This window comes from Diceros bicornis, chromosome 1 (genome assembly GCF_020826845.1).
Source record: "Diceros bicornis minor isolate mBicDic1 chromosome 1, mDicBic1.mat.cur, whole genome shotgun sequence".
In the NCBI taxonomy this organism is placed as follows: domain Eukaryota; kingdom Metazoa; phylum Chordata; class Mammalia; order Perissodactyla; family Rhinocerotidae; genus Diceros; species Diceros bicornis.
Window position 1 is genome coordinate 73,987,461 of NC_080740.1, and position 17,576 is coordinate 74,005,036.

General features: G+C 38.9%; 1 long non-coding RNA gene across 8 annotated transcripts in view; it reads left to right on the forward strand.

Annotated features, from left to right (window-relative positions):
• LOC131408319 (uncharacterized) overlaps positions 1-17,576 on the forward strand; it is a 268,312-nt gene that overhangs the window by 132,091 nt on the left and 118,645 nt on the right. Inside the window, exon 1 of one of the 8 annotated variants that reach the window (XR_009220751.1) lies at positions 17,102-17,205. The exons of the other annotated variants lie outside the window; for them this stretch is intronic. This is a non-coding gene — a long non-coding RNA (uncharacterized LOC131408319). Of the gene's footprint in view, positions 1-17,101; positions 17,206-17,576 lie in introns of those variants that run through there. 8 annotated transcript variants of the gene reach the window in all.

Here is a 17,576-nt window from a genome sequence, read left to right on the forward strand (position 1 = left end):
GCTAGGTTTAGGGTGAGGAGAAGGAACAGAGCAAATATAAGTTCCATGAGAGCTGGGCCCTTTCTTATCTTTCTTTACCACTAGAGCCTCAGAGCCTTGCACAGTGCCTGGCACATAGTCGGCACTCAATAATATTTATTGAATGGATGACTGAATATGTGAGTAGGTGGATGAGTTAAAAAAGATAGAAATGTGATGGCCCAGAAAACTTTGTTTCTACTTTTTTTTAGAAATGAAAACTTTCCGAAGATTCTATAGGTAATGTCTGGAATAGATTTCCGTGACCTCAAACTCCATTTTCTATTTCTGTAATCCTGATTGGGGCCAACCTGTTTTCAAAGCCCATTCCCATTCTGAAGTTGATTTTCAAGCATTCCTTTTCTTTTCATGTCATTCATGCCACAAACATTTATTGGGCATCTATAATGTGCTTGGCATGGTGATGGGCCCTGGGGGGAGAAGATGAGTGAAGGATGGTCCTGTGGTGCTTCAGTATTTCTTTCTCTGCTTTTATCTCTAGTCATCTCAGAAGTTTATTTTTGAAATAAAGATTCATTTTCTTAGTGGAATTCTTAAGTGGGGAGTGATGAGATGAATTCCGGCTTTTAGGAACTGCTTTTAGAACTTGTGGATGACTTCCACTGTTTGCAGCTCACCCTTGCTGATATGCCCTATTAATATTCAAAAGCTGTCTCTTTGTTTTATCTGTGTTCTTTAGTAGACTAGACTGCTGGCTGGGAGGACCTGGTTTGTCTGGTTTAGTCTTGTCACACTGTGGGGTAGGACAAAAAGGGACATGGCCCAAGGTTGTTAGTTTAAAAAAAAAAAATTGGGAAATTTCTGTGTATTTCTCTTGGTATCACACTCTGTTTAATTGACTTCTGTCTCTTTTTCTTATAAATAAAATTCAGCATTGTCATGAACAATCCCAGGCCAGGCCTGCTGTTGAGTGGACAGTTACTAGAGGGCACACAGTCTGGATTTAAGGCTGAGGAAAAGCTCTAGGAATGGCAGTTACATATCAGGGGCATAGGCCTGTTTAATAGCAGTGACTGTCTGGAATGCTGTGTTAGAAAGGATTCTGATGCTGGCCCCACAGCCTAGTGGTTAAGTTCGGTATGCTCCACTTTGGTGGCCCGGGTTCACAGACTAGGATCCTGGGCATGGACCTACACCACTCGTAAGTGGCCACGCTGTGACAGCAACCTACATACAAAATAGAGGAAGATTGGCACAGATGTTAGCACAGGGAGAATCTTCCTCGGCAGGAAAAAAAATAAATAAACAAACAACAGCAAAAAACAGAAAAAAAAACAAGAAAGAATTCTGATGTGTACTTGGGCTTGGTACGAAAGAGTAGCATGTTACAGGAGTGTTGATGGCCCAGAGGTGTGGGTATGGGGACTTGTAGCACAGATTTGGAGCAACTTTTGAAAGGCTGGGTCTCAGGTTAGGTGTTCAGGATAAGGAACCAGACGAATGGAGGCTAAGAAAATTTCCATTTCCCTTGACTAATCTTTTTTCCACCTCTTTATCATCTGTTTTATCATTGCCTTCTTTCCTCCCCTCTCCTACTTTACTTCCCTGTTCTTTCTTATGCTACGTTGTATCTCTTTTTCTTCTCCTTCTGCCTCTACATACCTATCTTTCAGTTGATATGAAGGGTACCTCCCCCACCCACCCTGGCTACACACATTTGACATAACTATGGCTCTTCCCCACTGGTCTAGATACAGTTCAGAACTACCTGGTAGCTAGCGGGATGGAATCAATGGCTTTACAACCTCCCAGGCTCCATTTTACCTCTGATCCCTCTGGCCTTCTTGATAGGCTGGCAGAGGCACTAAAGAGGCCATAGGATTTACAAGGTCACAGCCAAGTACATGGCCAAGAAAGAGCTTTCAACATGAGGAGGAGGTACACACATGTGACCCTCAGCTTCCCTCTCCACACTATGCACAGACATGCGAACCAGAGCACTCCCTCTGGTTCTTCTCATCAGAATTAAATTCACTTAACATTTTAAGAGAAAAAAATATCTGAAAATATTCACACACTTGACTCTGAAGGACAAACTGTATTTCATTTACATTTGCTTTCCATTTAAGTCAAGGCAGGCACACTGGAAGCTGCTTCCTCTAGCAGAGGCAGACTCAACTATTACCATAATACTTCCCTTTTCTTGCCTTCGCCACAACTGATAACCACATTTTACTCTTAAATATTTAGTTTTCTTTTATTCAATCTTTTAGTTTACTATATTGGTACAGAAGGGAGGGGGGAGATAGTCTTTTTCTCATCTCAGTTGATGTTCATCTGTCTGCCTAAAATTATTTTTTCTTCTTTTTCCCTTGTTCTCTTTTTGTCATTTACCACCATTTTGGCTGGTGGGTATAGGGTTTTTTTTTTAACCTCTAAGCACATTGAATGTCTTTAGGCTTGCAGTTAGACAGGAGACTGATAGGATAATGATGATGGAATGTTAAATGCTATCTATGTAAATCAGTTCCATCAATGGGTACAAGATTCAGCTACTTTCGGCCTCTTTATTTGACATACAATTTCATTTTTTTAAAGGAGAATAATATTGGATTGTTATTAACCTACTTTAAAAGATCTTTGCATTACCAGACACATTACTATTTTGCATAAAACTATATTAAATTTTGGTATGATGTACAACATCATTTTCTCCTAAATACTGCTTTCAACCTCCAAGTAGTTTCTTTTGTGTTTTTGGTGGAGGATTGGTTTCTGATAGCCAGATCCTGATTGGGAGGTAGGAAAGAAGAAATGAAGATCTTTCCATGCTCTCTGCAGGCAGGGGAAAGGAACTTATATTTTCTCCACTTATTTAAAGTATGGAAATCAGCTGGGTAGATTCTAAGACTGATTATATTTTGAGGTGATCAGTGAAACCTCTGGTTCTAGAACAAAGCCATTGAGAGCCACGCTTGCAATAGGATTGGATTTGATTAAGGGCATTAGACTGGTTATTACTCTAGGTTGCAAATAATAGGATCCAACTCAAACCTGGTTATAAACTAGAATACACAAGGATTCAAGTGGCCTCAAGGGCGGTGTGGAAGCAGGACCTCAGGAGATATCAGGTTTCTCTCTTCTCTCCTTTGCCTCTCATTTCTCCCTCACTCCTTCCCATCTCTCTCTTCACATCTGTCTTTCCCCATAGCTTTCTTTCTCACTCCCCATTTTTACTTACCTATCTCCCTCATTTCTTGCTCTCCTCCACCTCTCTCTCCCTTCATCCCTCTCTTCCCATCTTTCTGTCTCCCCTCATCACTCTTTTCCCCATTTTTCTCTCTCCCCTGTTATGCTTTCTCCATTTTCTCTCTCTTCATTTTTTCTCTCACCCATTTCTATCTACTTCTCCCCCATTTCTCTGTCTTCAATTCTCTGTCTTTCCCCTATCTCTCTCTCTCTCTCTCTCTCCCCCATCTCTCTCTATTCTTCCGTCTCTCTCCTCTCGTCTTTCTCCTCAACCTCTCTCCCATCTTTCTTCTCTCTCCTCCAACTCATTTTCCCTCTGTCCCATCTCTCTCTCTTCTCCATGCCTTTCCCATCTCTGGACCTCTTCATACAGACTGTGTAGGGGCTTCCTCTGCGTAGCGGGGAATACGGCTCAGGCAGCTCCAGTTTTACTATTCCCAGCTTGGCGACTCCAGAGGAGAAATAATGCTTTCTCCCCTAGACTCCAGTTTTATATAAATTCCAGGAAAGATTTTCATTGACCTGGCTTGGGTTATATGCCCACTTCTTGGGATTAATTCATTTGTGCCAGCGAAATGAGAGACTGTCTCACTTACTTGGGTCAAATGCCTATCCCTGTGGCCAGTGATGATGGAGATCGGGGCAGGGTATTAGGATTGGCAGCTCCATCACAATCATTTAGAGTAGAAAAGAAGCCTTCCATTAAGGAAATGGGAGTGTTATTAATAGAAGAAACAGCAAACATGCTCTGAGCAGACAAAAACAGCAGATGTCTACCACAACCACCAAGACAGGGACGTGGAAAGAAGAGAACAGTCCTACAAACTGCTATCTTGTTCTGGCCAGATAGTGTATACTGGTAAGAGGTAGGAGGGATACATTTTTTGCTAGTAGATGTAGCTGGTCTTTTCTCTTTTGGTCTTAGGGATCCTTCCTTGGTCTCTTTCCCTAGGCTGCTTCTTATTCTAACTGTACCAACTCCACATGGTTCCTTGAAGTTTCTTAATTCCCATAGCAGACGTGGGCTAAATCCTCTTTATCCATGATTCAACCTGAAACGGATGGGCACATTTCAAAAAAGGAAGCAAAAAAGAAGAATAAAATAATCACAAGAAGGGAGGAATGATATAATTTAGGGACATTCAGTATTACAAATGGCAGTTTGAGGGACTGGGATGTGAAGGAGCTTATTCAGCCTCAGTGCATCAGTGGTTTGAGTTGAATTACAAAGATAGAGTTGGGGTCTACGATAAGACAGGGGAGAGGAATAGAAAGGTGAGACCAGGAGGCTGCTGACACTCCCTTTGCTTTCTTTACACTAGGTTGGAGGTAAATGTCCTTCACTCAGTATAAACAAGTCTGGATTTGGGAGCTTGAGTGGGGAGAACGACAAGCACACCTTTAACAGGGATGGAAAGCATTTGGTTAGATTTAGTTGCTTCAAAATGCCTTAACTTAAGTGAGGCAACCCAAAGATGAGTTGAGGCCAATTCAATTTCTCCCTGATAAATAGAGCCAGGAGTGCTGATGATGCGTATCAACGGAGAAACCAACCTCATGGGTCCTTCTCAAGATGTTTGTGAAGGAGGTCTTGGGGCAAGAGGGGAAACTGGGCTCAGAAGGTGGTGCTGAGAGCTCTATTTCCTCCATCAGGATGTTAATAGCAGTTTCTGGCTGAGACTGTGGCTCGAGCTGCCCATTTTGGATTTGGCTGGTGACTCCTCTGGGCAGGCTTTGTGCCTCTGCCTGTTTGTGTTAGAATGCGACACATGGACTCAGCAGTCAGCCAGGTGCCAACCATGTAATCCGACACCATATGTTCCCAAGTCAGGAGAGAATAGAGCAGATTTTTTCCCCCCAATTTTGGAATTAGGTTAATTACATTCATCTATATTTTCAGCTCTAGGGGTCACAGATGCAAAATTATTCCTGACATATTTAGGTGGTCATTTATGACCAAAATTATTAAGTATGAACTTTACCGTCTACAAGATGGTGCAAAGAGCATATTCTCAGAATGAGACCACAGCTCAGAAGGATATTCCCTTAGTAAGAATGTTTCTTATTGACACTACTTTTAAAAATGGATTTAAATTGTTGTTTTGAAGGGAAATTAGTGTTGCTCGTTTTATCAGCATCCTTCTCCGCCCAGATGTTGGTTTGTTTGTGATATTTAACCAATTTTCCAGGGGATATTGATGGATGGGGCCAGCTGTGTCATTTCTCTGCTACTTTTTGTTCTTAAAGTTTAAGTAAAAAAGCCAAAGTTTTGACTAAAAACTGAAGCCTATTTAATTCAGGGCATTTAACCAATGCAAATTAATGACAGTCTTTCACATGGCTAGTATTTATTCAGAATTTGATCACTACCAAGAAAGTGCTGAGATGTTTACATACAGTATCTTATCCAATCCTTGAACAACTTATGTGGCAGGAACTCTTATTATCCTCTTACCGTTAAGAACGGAATATGCCTGTTACCTTGCATTAGCCCCTCCAGATGCGTACCTGACACTTCTCCACCGTTTTGTGCCTAGGAGGCTGACAGATATGGATCACCTCCACTGCTCCCTTGCACTCTGGCTTACTTTTGGGTTTGGCCAGCGAAGATCTCTGATAAGGAAACTAGAGGGATAGAAGGAGGAGAGTGAACTAGAACTAGAACTGAACTAGACAGGTTGGATATAAACCCAACCTCTTTACTCTGAGTAAGATACTAAACATCTCTGCTCCTCAAATTTTTATTTATGAAATAGAGATCATTCTACCTATTTCTTGGGTGGTGGTGAGGAGGATTAAATTAGATGATGCATGTAAAAATACCTAGCCAGATTTCTCCATTGTAAAGGTGTATATTTCCTTTTCCTTTGCATTTTGCAAGTAGTCTGGGGAGTGATACTTTGCTACCATAGTCCGTTCCCTGGTGCAGCAGGTGCCCAGAGCCTGCCCACATTCCCTAGACCCACCTGGGAGGTCACTTGCATACACTGCATTCACTGCCACAGCTACTTTTGTCTCTTTGCCTAAGGGAGTGTGCTTTGTCCTCAAGAGGAGCAGGTCAGGAATGCCAATGTTCCCATTGATTCCTGTATGTTAACTTTTTTTTTAACTCACAATTTTGCAAATCTTGCAAAAACTTGAATTTTGTCAAATGCCTTCTCAAGGTATATGGTTCATATGATTTCCTCCTTTGATTTCTTAGCATGGTGTATTATATTAATGTTTTCTCATGTTGAACTCTCCTTGCATACCTGGAACATTATTCTAATTGGCTATTTGTTTGTGTTTGCTAACATTCTATTTATTTTTGCATCCATTTTACAAGTGAGGTTGGTCTGTAGTTTTTTGGTACAATCTTTTACCAGATATAGGTATCAATGTTATACTTGCTTTATAAAAGGAATTGGAAAATTTTCCTTCTTTTTCTATTCCCTGGAACGGGTTAAGTAGCATTGGGATTATGTCTTTGAAGGTCCAGTTTCTTTGAGAAATCATTTAGGCCTGCTGCTTTGTTTGTTTGTTGTTTTGTTTTGTTTTGTGGTAAGTCTTTGATAACTTCCTTTTTTGCTTCTAGGAAATTGGTCTGTTCAAATTTTGTCTACTGGGATCAGTTTGGTGAATTGTACTTAAAATTATCCATTTATTTAGATTTTCAAATTTATTGCGCAGAATTATACAAAGTCTTTTCTAATGTTTTCAGTTTGCCCTTTACCATTTCTTATTGTGCATTTCTAGTTTCTCACACTTTTTTTTCTTGAGTAGGTGAGCTAGCGGTTTGTCTATTTTGTTGATTTCTTGAAAAACCAGCTTTTTGGTTTATCAGTTTTACCTTTTTCTCTTTTCTAAAGCATTAGGTTTTGCTATTTATTCCCTTCCTTCTTTGTTTCACTTTATTGTGTTCTTTTTCAAACTTTTGATTTGGTTGTCTTATCTATTTTCATTCTTTTAATCTTTACTACTGATCTCTGCTTTAGTTGTATCCTACAGATTCGGATATGCAGTTTCTAGAAATGATCTCTAATGTTTTCTTTATCACATATTAAATTTTCATGCATATTAGAGTCTATTTCTGTTCTGTCTTGTCTCTGTCATTTATCTGTTTGTCTATTTTTTATTTTAGGGTCAAAAATTTTAAGTTACTGTAGCTCTATGACACATTTGATATATAACACATATGATAAGATAAATCATTTCTCATTACTTTCTTTTTTTTTCCAAATTTTCTGGGCTATTTTCAGTTGTTTGTGAATAGTTTCCCCCAAAGTGACTTTTATAATCATTTGTCAAATTTTATTGAGATTGCATTGATTTTTATAGATTTGTTGGGGAGAATAGATATTTTTACATTATTGAGTCTTCTTATCCAAGAACAAGTTATCTTTCTTCATTATTTGTTGGTTTGTACCTCTCAGTAATTTTATTTTTATATTTTTTCTTATATATCAAACTAAACTTTTGTTGTATTTATTCCAAGTTTTAGGCTTAAAAATTTTTTTTTGCTAGTATGAATGGGATTTTTTCCTTTTATAATCTGTAAGTAGTTATTGTTAGTTTATAAGAATAGTATTGATTTTTGTGTATGTCTTTTGTAAATGGCCACTTTATTATACTTTTCTTGTTTATGTTTTTTTTTGTTTATTCTTTTGTGTTTTCCAAGTGTATAATCAACATTATATGCAAATAGTGATAACTGTGCATTCATTTTCCAATAATTGTATCTCTTATTTTGTGATTTTATATGCACTGGCTGGCGCTTTTAGAACAATATTAAATAACAAACTTAAAAAAAAGCCCCCCATGTCATATTGCTGACTTTAATGGGATACTTCTAGTGTTTCACTAGTTAGCATGATTTTTAATTTTGGGGAGTATGTATGTCATTTTTCAAAAAGTAAGTTTTTTTTTTTGGTTAGTGATGGATTTGAATTTTATCAAATGTTTTGACAGTTTTCTTGGTAATCATATTTTTCTCCTTTGACCTATTTATATGATGAATTTCATTAATGGGTTTTTAAGATTGAAATACTTTTGAATTCCTGGAATGAATCAATTTGCATAATGTACTGTGGATTCTCATTGTTAACATTTTATTTAGGGTTTTTTGCATTAATATTTTAAAAGATAGATTGGTTTACATTTTTTTAATGTTTGTAATATTTTATCATCAAAAATTTAATTCTCAATGGATTTCTAATAGCTATCATGTGGGCATGACACAAGATGTTATGTTTTGCATAAACATTTATGTTGTTTCTAGATTTTCAGCATTGTAAATAAAGCAACAAAGAATACTCTTGTTAATCCCTCCTGCTCCTTAAGTCTCAGCTCATTTACCATTTACAAAGAGAACCCCTCCCTGACCCACTTGACTACACCAAATCCTCCAATTACATGGAGTTGTTTTCTCTTCATAGCACTTATGCCTGTAATTTACATCGACTGTGTGTTTCTTTGATTGCCATCTCTCTTCCCTGTTAGATGGTAAATACCATGAAGTCAGGGGTCATGTTTGATACTGTACATCACCGCATCCTTCAAGGAGCTCAGTGCCTGGCCTGTAGTATGTGTTCAATAAATATTTTCTGAATACTGATTACCATTTATCTACCATTTATCTACCATTTACTTCTAAGGAGGGTAGGCCTATTGCATAAGAGGGAATTTTTAATTTAATTTAATTTTCTGACTGCTTGTGTATGTTGAGATGACAGACTTGTTGGTTGGAGCTGGGGGTGAACTGAGTTGTTTTCATAAAGGGGAGAAAAGAATTTGGTTGGAGTTGGGATGGTGGAGAGGGGGAAGGTGGGCAAGAGTTATAAAGGCTGGCGTCTGTGTGAGGGAAGCTGAGACACATGCCCTAGAACTGGTGGTGAGGGGAGAAAGGAGCTTCAGAGAAGGGATTTTTCACGTGAAATGCTATATAATGGGATCCTTCTCCATAAATCTGAAGTCTTCAGCAAAGGCTATTCAATTCATCAAGTGCTTAGTCTGAATAGATTTCTGATGAAAACCATTTTTGTGGGCCTAAAACAGGGTTATTCAACAAGTACAAAGACGTCACTGTCATCTGAGTTTCACCAAGATTAAATTTAACAGAGGCAAATGTAAATCCCTGTATGTAGATTAAAAAATAAATCAGTTGCCCAAGTAGAAGTTTCAGGGAGAACTGACTTTGACACCTCTCTCTTTGAAAAATATGGGCAATTATCTGAGTACAACATGGGCCAATTCTGTGTGATCAGTGTTAAAACTAAAACAATGAATGTAGCAATTAATAGGAGTACAGGACCTTGTTCAATGTAAATCATAGTTCCACTTCACCCTATGGGTCAGACCACATTAAAAATATTCTTTCTAGTTTTTGACTGTAGTTACTGGCAAACTCCATAGCACCCAGCATGCTACTTACCATGACTTCCCATGGAGTATGGGAAGCCATGGCCTAAGAGTAACGGTTGAGGGAAGAGGAGAAGTTTAGTCTCAAAAAGAGAAAACTTAAGGGCCACTTGATAGCTGTCCTCAAACTTGTTGAAGGACTGCTATGTTGAAGAGGGATAGAAATGAATTGAATTGAAATGAATGGTTGCTATCCTGGGTAGCCAAGGCCAATGGAGCAGTTTAACCAAAGGAGCAGAGAAAATTCATGAAAGGTTGGATCAGTTGATTTTTGTCACTCCCTGGGCCCCATCCTTAATGTACTGAGTATTGAGTCAATAGAAGACTTGGTCTTATTGCCCACTGCATCTTTTAGGTGTAGACTTCCATTTCTCCATTTATGAGTTGAGAGAGAAGCAGTATGGCAGAGTGGTTAAGAGAACAGTTCCTGGAGTCAGACTCCCTTGCATGACTTGGAAGTTACTTAATCTTCCTATATTTCACTTTCATCTTCTGTAAAATGAGGAAAATAATAGTACCTTTCACAGAGTTACTGTGAGGATCAAGTTAGTGTATATGTGTGTAAGTTTTTATTATAAATTAGTATACATTCTTTTTTTTTAAATTAAGCTGTTGAAAAATATAGGACACATAGTAGGGCTTTGAATAATGTGCATGATAATGAATTCTCTCCCTACACATAGGAGCTTATGAAGAAGCCTTCTAAAATGTTTATGCATCACCATTTGTACACACACTAGAGAGGGAGAAGTCTGGATTTGAGTCCCACCTTTGCCACAAGCCATGATCTTAGGCAGGTCATTCTCCTCTCAGGAACATTAGTAACATGGGGCTGAAAATACCAGTCTTGACTACTTTGAGAGTGAAATGAGCTAAAATATGTGGTGAGGTCTTGCTACTTGTATAGAATAAAATGCGTACCTTTAGTTCCATTATTGCTTATATCTTCAGTCTCCTCCCACACTTTGTAGTGGGGACCTAGCTCAGCTGCTAGTTTGCAGGGAAAGGATTTTCCTATTCCTTTAGCTTTAGCTCCTCTCCTTCTCATAACGCCATCCTGGGAAGAGGAGAGGAGGGAATACTTCCTCTTTGCTTAAAAGCTGATCAGGTTGCTCAGGTGCAAGGTCCTAGATCAGAAAGAAAAATTGCTATTTTGATTTCTGCCCTGTTCTTCCATGCCGTTTCTTTCTCAGTCCCCTCTCAAAATTTCCCTAGTTCTCCTGTGGCATAAAGTGAGTCAGAATGGCAAATGAAACATACAGAAGACATAAATTCTAGGCATAAAATATATATCAAATATACATCTATCAATTGGCTTTATGCTATCTGAGCTGCCCCCAGGGTGTCAGTGGATCAGGTGAATGGATTTCTGCCACTGTGGGTAATTCCATAAGGTAATAGGGCAGGCCCTAATGCAGTGGAGAGGCAATATTCTCCCAGTTATATATCATAGTTTAAGATGGGAATTTGTATATTTTGATTTTGTGAGTCAATGAAGTTGAGGCCCCAAGGCACTCTCAGAGCACAGGCTCTCTGAGGCTGTGGGGAGGAACTGGCTCAAAGCCAGGAATACAGCCCAAACAAAACAAAGCCGCCTTAACTCCAGAGGCCTGCTCCAGAAAGGCTCAGTCCTATGACCTCTGAGAAAGCTCAGGATAGAGAGAATTGTCATATAAATATTATATGTTTTTTTCCATTTAATTGGCCAAGTTAACTATATACCAAGTAGTGAATTTATTTAACCAGATGGGAAAAAAAATTCAAGCTATTTGATTGACTGACAACACCCAACCGGAAGGGTCAATCAATTAGCTCTGCTAATTGTGATGATATAGCTTTGTGATGATGCAGTGAGAGAGCGGAAAGATGGAGATGAAGAGGGAAACACTAGGAACAGCTAATGCTTATTGAGAGAGCATTTTATTTCCCAGGTACTGTGCTTAGCACTTTCCATGCACTGACTAATTTAATACTCTCTACAATCCTATGAGATAGGAACTATGATTATCAGTCACATGTTATGGTTGAGGAAATTAAGGCATTGAGAGATTAAGTAACTTGCCCAAGGACCACCTAGTTTGTGGTAGAGCAGGGATTTGAACCCCCTCTTAACCACTATACCATACCGCCTCCAGAGGAGAAAAGCTCTTTCCAATTTGGGGAATGGTTTTCTGGGCTCCAGGAAGCCTGTTGACTTAGGTTCAAAAAGGTTTGATCAGAAATGAGAGTATTAGAAATGTGCCTAGAAGCAAGTTAGTACTCCTGAATATACCAGTATGCTTAATAATTGTTTCTATAGCTCTGCAAAATTAGTGAGAGGTAAGAAGAAACCTGCTTCAACCTTACTTTAGATAAAATCTCTGTTAGCAAAATCCACATTTGGATCTGAGCCCAAGCAGAGTTGTTGAGATCTGATGACTTGGCTTAGATTTAAGAGATATAGAGATTCCAAAAATATGGCCCTAAAGAAGGATGCAGACTTTGATTTGATTATTGAACTAGGGCTGTGCTAAACATTTCCTATCATTGGGGAGCCCCAACTCCAGTACAGATTATGTATATGGTAATATGCAGGCTACAGCAGATGAGTGTGTAATATCTAACCCCTACCTCCTAAGAGAACTCAATTTTATTCAGGCAGTGACCCTTCCACCATGCAGCTGGTTACCTCAGACACAGCTGATCTCAATCCCAGATCCCAGGGGTGGGCCTCGGATTGGTTCAGCAATGGGCATATGACCTGATACCATCCAATTAGAACTGAGAGGAAGTGGGGGGAGGAGAGAAGTTAAAGCATCTGGGTATGGTGGCCGGACCCGTGGCTTAGCGGTTAAGTGCTCGAGCTCTGCTACTGGTGGCTTGGTTCAGATCTGGGTGAGCACCAACACACTGCTTGTCGGGCCATGCTGAGGCAGCATCCCACATACAGCAACTAGCAGGATGTGCAACTATGACATACAACTATCTACTGGGGCTTTGGGGAGCAAAAGGGAAAGAAAAAAAAAAAAAGGAGGATTGGCAATAGATGTTAGCTCAGGAAGGGTCTTTCTCAGCAAAAAGAGGAAGATTGTCATGGATGTCAGCTCAGGGCTGATCTTCCTCACAAAAAACAAAAAAAAAGCTTCTGGGTAAATTTTCTTCTATTTTAGGAGAATCCTCAGAAAGAGATTATCTTTCTCTTTCCTCAGGAAGCAGCCGTTTGTGTAGTGATAACTGTATATATCACACAGTGCTTTATAAGTTTCTCAAACACCCATCTAAAGTCAGCTTAAAGAATAGAGGCTTATTTTATGATTTATCAGGTAGCAAGAAGTTTAGAGGTAGGGCAGTTCCAGGGTTGATTAATTCTAAGGGCACAAGTTTCCTTCCATCTTTCTATACTGTGTGTTGGTAGCTTTCTACGTGGTGACAAGATGGCAACAGCAGCTCCAGGAATCATCTCACACAGGAGAGACAAGAATGTCCAGTGGCAGGAAAAGGGGCAAGTTCCTGACTTGTGTCCCTTTATATGAGTGTGGAAAACATTCCTAGAAGGGCCAAAGCTGACTTCCCCTAACATTGCCAAGGTTTGTTTCATGTGCATTCTTCAAACAATTACAGGAAGACAAATGAAATGACTGTAATTGGTTTAGATAATTAACATCCACATTTAGGAGGAGTTAATGAAGTACACTGATATCTGATACCTGAACAAAACTGGGCTTCTACTAGAAAGGAAGAAATGGGAGAGTATGGCTGTTAGATAACCAAAAGTCAGCCACAGCCTGCAATAATTGCAGTTATCAGGCTGCCAATTTGAATGAGCCAACACCTGAGGATGACAGAGTGGACAGATGGAAAGAATCTGGGTCCTTTACATAGGGAGCTACTGAATCAAACCAAACAAGAAGCTTGCACAACTACCTGCGGTCTTCCTGTTATGTGCCACAAGTTCTCTTATTACAAGATCTATTTGACTGAGGTTTCTGTTATTTACAACTGAGATGGCTAAACACAGATACAAGGTGCTTAATAAAGACTTGATGAATGAATGAAATAATGAATGAATTTAAGGTTTATGTTCTAAGAAGAAAGTTTTTTATTGAATCTGACTTTAGCATGGGCAAATTTTAAAAAAAAGTAAGGGTAAGTCAGATTTTGATATATTGAGTTATAGTTTAAATGCGCCAGAGAACACACAATGAGTTCTTTGGAAAATACATCTTATATTTTATTTGTCTTATAAAATTGTTCCTTTTTTTTTTTTGTGAGGAAGATTAGCCCTGAGCTAACATCTGTTGCCCATCTTCCTCTACTTTGTATGTGGGACACCGCCACAGCATGGCTTGACAAGCTGTGCATAGGTCTGCACCCGGTATCCAAACCTGCAAACCCTGGCCCACTGAAGTGGAGTGCACGAACTTAACCACTATGCCACTGGGCTGGCCCCATAAAATTGTTGTTTTTAAAAAAAATTAGGTCATATTTGGGCTCATTATGGTTGAGAGAAAATTTCTAAATAACCAGGCTTTTTCTGGATGGACACAAAGTGGAGAGATTAGGTAGGTATACAGGGGGAGTATTTAGTAAAACATTTATCAGATATTTTTTGAGCACCTCATATATGCCAGGCATTATAGTTTCCTTCAGGGATACAACAATGAGCAAGACAGACATGATCCTGGCTTTCAAGAAGTTTGGAGTCTGGTATAACAATTATTTCTTCTATGTTTTAGAGATCTATACTGAAAGATCCCCAGGAGATCCTAAAGCAGTAGAGAACTGTTAGTGACAGTTTTGTTTTATTAAAAATTATACTAATTGAATATGTATTATCTGCTGGTTATACAGCACTTATGAAGAGTAGATATATAATAAAATAATATAAAAATAAATAATGTTAATAAATATCTACCATTGATTGAGGACTTACTATGTGCCATGCATAGTTCTAAATGCCATATATATATATTAACTGTGTACTGCTCATAATAATCCTGTGAGGTAGATACTGTTAGTAATCCCATTTTGCAGATGAGAAAACTGAGGCTGAGAGAGGTTAAATATTTTGTTAAGGTTACACATCTGGTAAGTTGCTTCACTGGAATTTGAACCCTGCTAATCTTGTTCCTGAGCCTCTTCTCACAACCACTGCTATATAGGCTTGGCATTTTATTCCCAGAGTGTGAGGCACGGGCAGTGGACGTGACTCACCCTCTTTATAGTTGAGGGAGTCTGTACCTCTCTCGTAGGGTGTTCTAAGTATTAAATGAGAGAATATGTAAAAAGTGCATAAACGCATTTCCTGGTATATATGAAGCCTTCAAAAAATGAAGGCCTTATTATTATAAATCTAGGTCTTATTTTTCTGGTCTAATGCTAGGGATTATCACAAATCTCTGAATTTCCAAAAGCCACAGCATTTCCTTACCACACCCGTTTCTTCTAAACCCTCTCAACTTCTAGGAGGGCCCTACTTGCTTTGCAGGTGTTGCAGGGAGAAATTGTAAAAGGTGATGCAGACTCATGAGCGTAAGTCAGAAAGATAGTCTTCTCTAATTGTCTCATTTCACTCTTCTGAGAATGGCCAAAGTTTGCACAAGAAATCCGAGAGGGCTGGACTTTGGGTTCTCTATCAATTTTCAAAAGGTTACTTATCATAGAATTTTAGGATTGGAAGGGACCCTAAAGGACATGTAGTTTAATATCCCATTTGAAACCATACCTCCTTCTTTGCAATCCCCACCAAAAGACACTTTCTGAAATTTAGATTTGGGGCTGGGGTATATATGAAGATGTTTATCACTCTTCCATCACACAGAGAAAAACAAACCAGGTTAACTCTTTTTTTTTAAAAATAAGTTTTGGCTGAACTATCACTTAGATACAGAAAAGAATACTAATCATATAGCTAGCTATATTTATTATTACAAAATGAAGCAAAAGAAAATGGCTTGATGAATTTTCACAAAGTGAACACACCTGTGTCACCAGCATCCAGAGAAGAAATAGAACCTTATCAGCATCCCAGAAGCCTCCCTCATTCCCTCTCCCAGTTACTAACCATTCAAAGGCAATCGTTATCCCAACTTCTGATGCCACAGATCGGTTTTGCCCATTTTTGAACTAAATATAAGTAGAATCACACAGCATGTACTCCTTTGTGTCTAGTTTCAATCTGTCAACATAATGTCTGTGACAGTTGTCCATGTTGTTGCATGAGGCTCTAGTTTGTTCATACTCATGGCTGGGTAGTTTTTCATTATATGAACATACTACAATTTATTTATCCATTCTTCTGTTGATGAACAATTGGGTTGTTTCCAGTTTGGTCTATTAATTTCAGTGCTTCTGTGAATGTTCTTATACATGTCTTTTGGTGAACATTTGTTCACAGTTCTGTTGAGTATGTACCCAGGATTGGAATTGCTGGGTCATAGGCAGTCATGTTTTTGGCTTTAGTCGACGCTGCCAAACAATTTTCCAGAGTGGTTTTCCAATCTGGGAAGATTCAGTTTAACTTTTTAAAGGACAAGATCCAGTGGGAAATATTGGAAGCCCCATTGTAAGCGATGCTACATCTGGGCCTGAAGCATCAGAAGCATCTAGTTAATAAATTCATTTGCTCAACATATATTGATTGAGCACCTGCTATGTACTAGATGCTTTAAGTCTTTGGGGACTTTATGGATTAATGGAGAGAGAGAATTTAAACATATAATCACATTGATAACCCTATATTTATAAACTGTGGTAAGTGCTATGAAGGAAAAGTGCAGAATGCCATAAGCCCACCAGACTAGTGCCTCCCTCCTTTTTTTTTTTCTTCCTAAAGGGAAGGGGAAAAAAAGCAACTTACCTCTAACTGTAATAGCCTTAATTGTGAACCAGCTTCTAAGCTGTCAGATTGGAACCTAATTAATCACCGAGGGTGGCATGGAATTGATGAATTGCTTTGGTGCTCTTTTACTAGTATAAATCTTTGATTTAATGATTGCTGCTCTCTGATTCATACCGTACTACCTCGGTGATCAATATGCATGATGAATGGTTGATTTTCAAGAACCACCCACTTGGTAATTCTCCTTAACATATACAGTGTATGTATATATGAATTAGTACACAAGACGGATTTCTGACAAAGAGGCAGAGGGTGAGGTAATATTATGGGTTGAGGAGGAGGAGGGGCAGAGATGGGGGAGATGAATGGAATTTGCTAATTTGAATGGAGGAGATGTTCAGACAGGGCAAAATAAAGCACTCAATGGGAGAATCCCTCTTCTCCATTTACTTTTTACCAGTCTCCCTCAGCTTAAGTCCTTCAGTTCAAGGATCTGACGTTGCTTTGGAGGAGACTTGCTATCCGTGGCTCCTTCAGAATGAGAAATTTATTGCAGGATAAGAGCTATATATCATTTACTAGCTATGGATTCCTTTGTTTCATTTCAGAGTTCCCATTGCTGAGTAGGGATGAAAATGGGAAGTTGACTGTGGGTGCAGTGGTCCAGGAAGACTGTTTTGTGGTTTGTTCATTAAATCCAGAGCTATTTATTGAGTACCTGTCACATTCCAAGCCTCAAGCTAGGCGCTGGAAATACATTGGTAAGGCAGATAAAACCTCCACCCTCAAGGAACTTTTTATCTAGAAGGATGTGTGGGGCTACTAGAGTCTTCTTTTAGTCCAGTGGACACACACATGCTATACTTTACCATGGTGTTGTTGAGATAGTTGGTTTCCAATTTCAGAGAATCATCTTTAGACCTCTTTCTTTCTCTCTTCCTGTCTTTCATACACACATATATTTTGTGATTCAGTTTCCTCATCTGTCAAATCTTGCTCTCTCAAATTTATTAGGGAAAGCTGGATGTATGTAATGTAAATGTAAAGCAATGAGACCAATTCTGACGTGAGTTTTACAGAAACCAGTCTCTTTATTGCCATGCTATAAATAGTGAAGTATTATATAAATGTA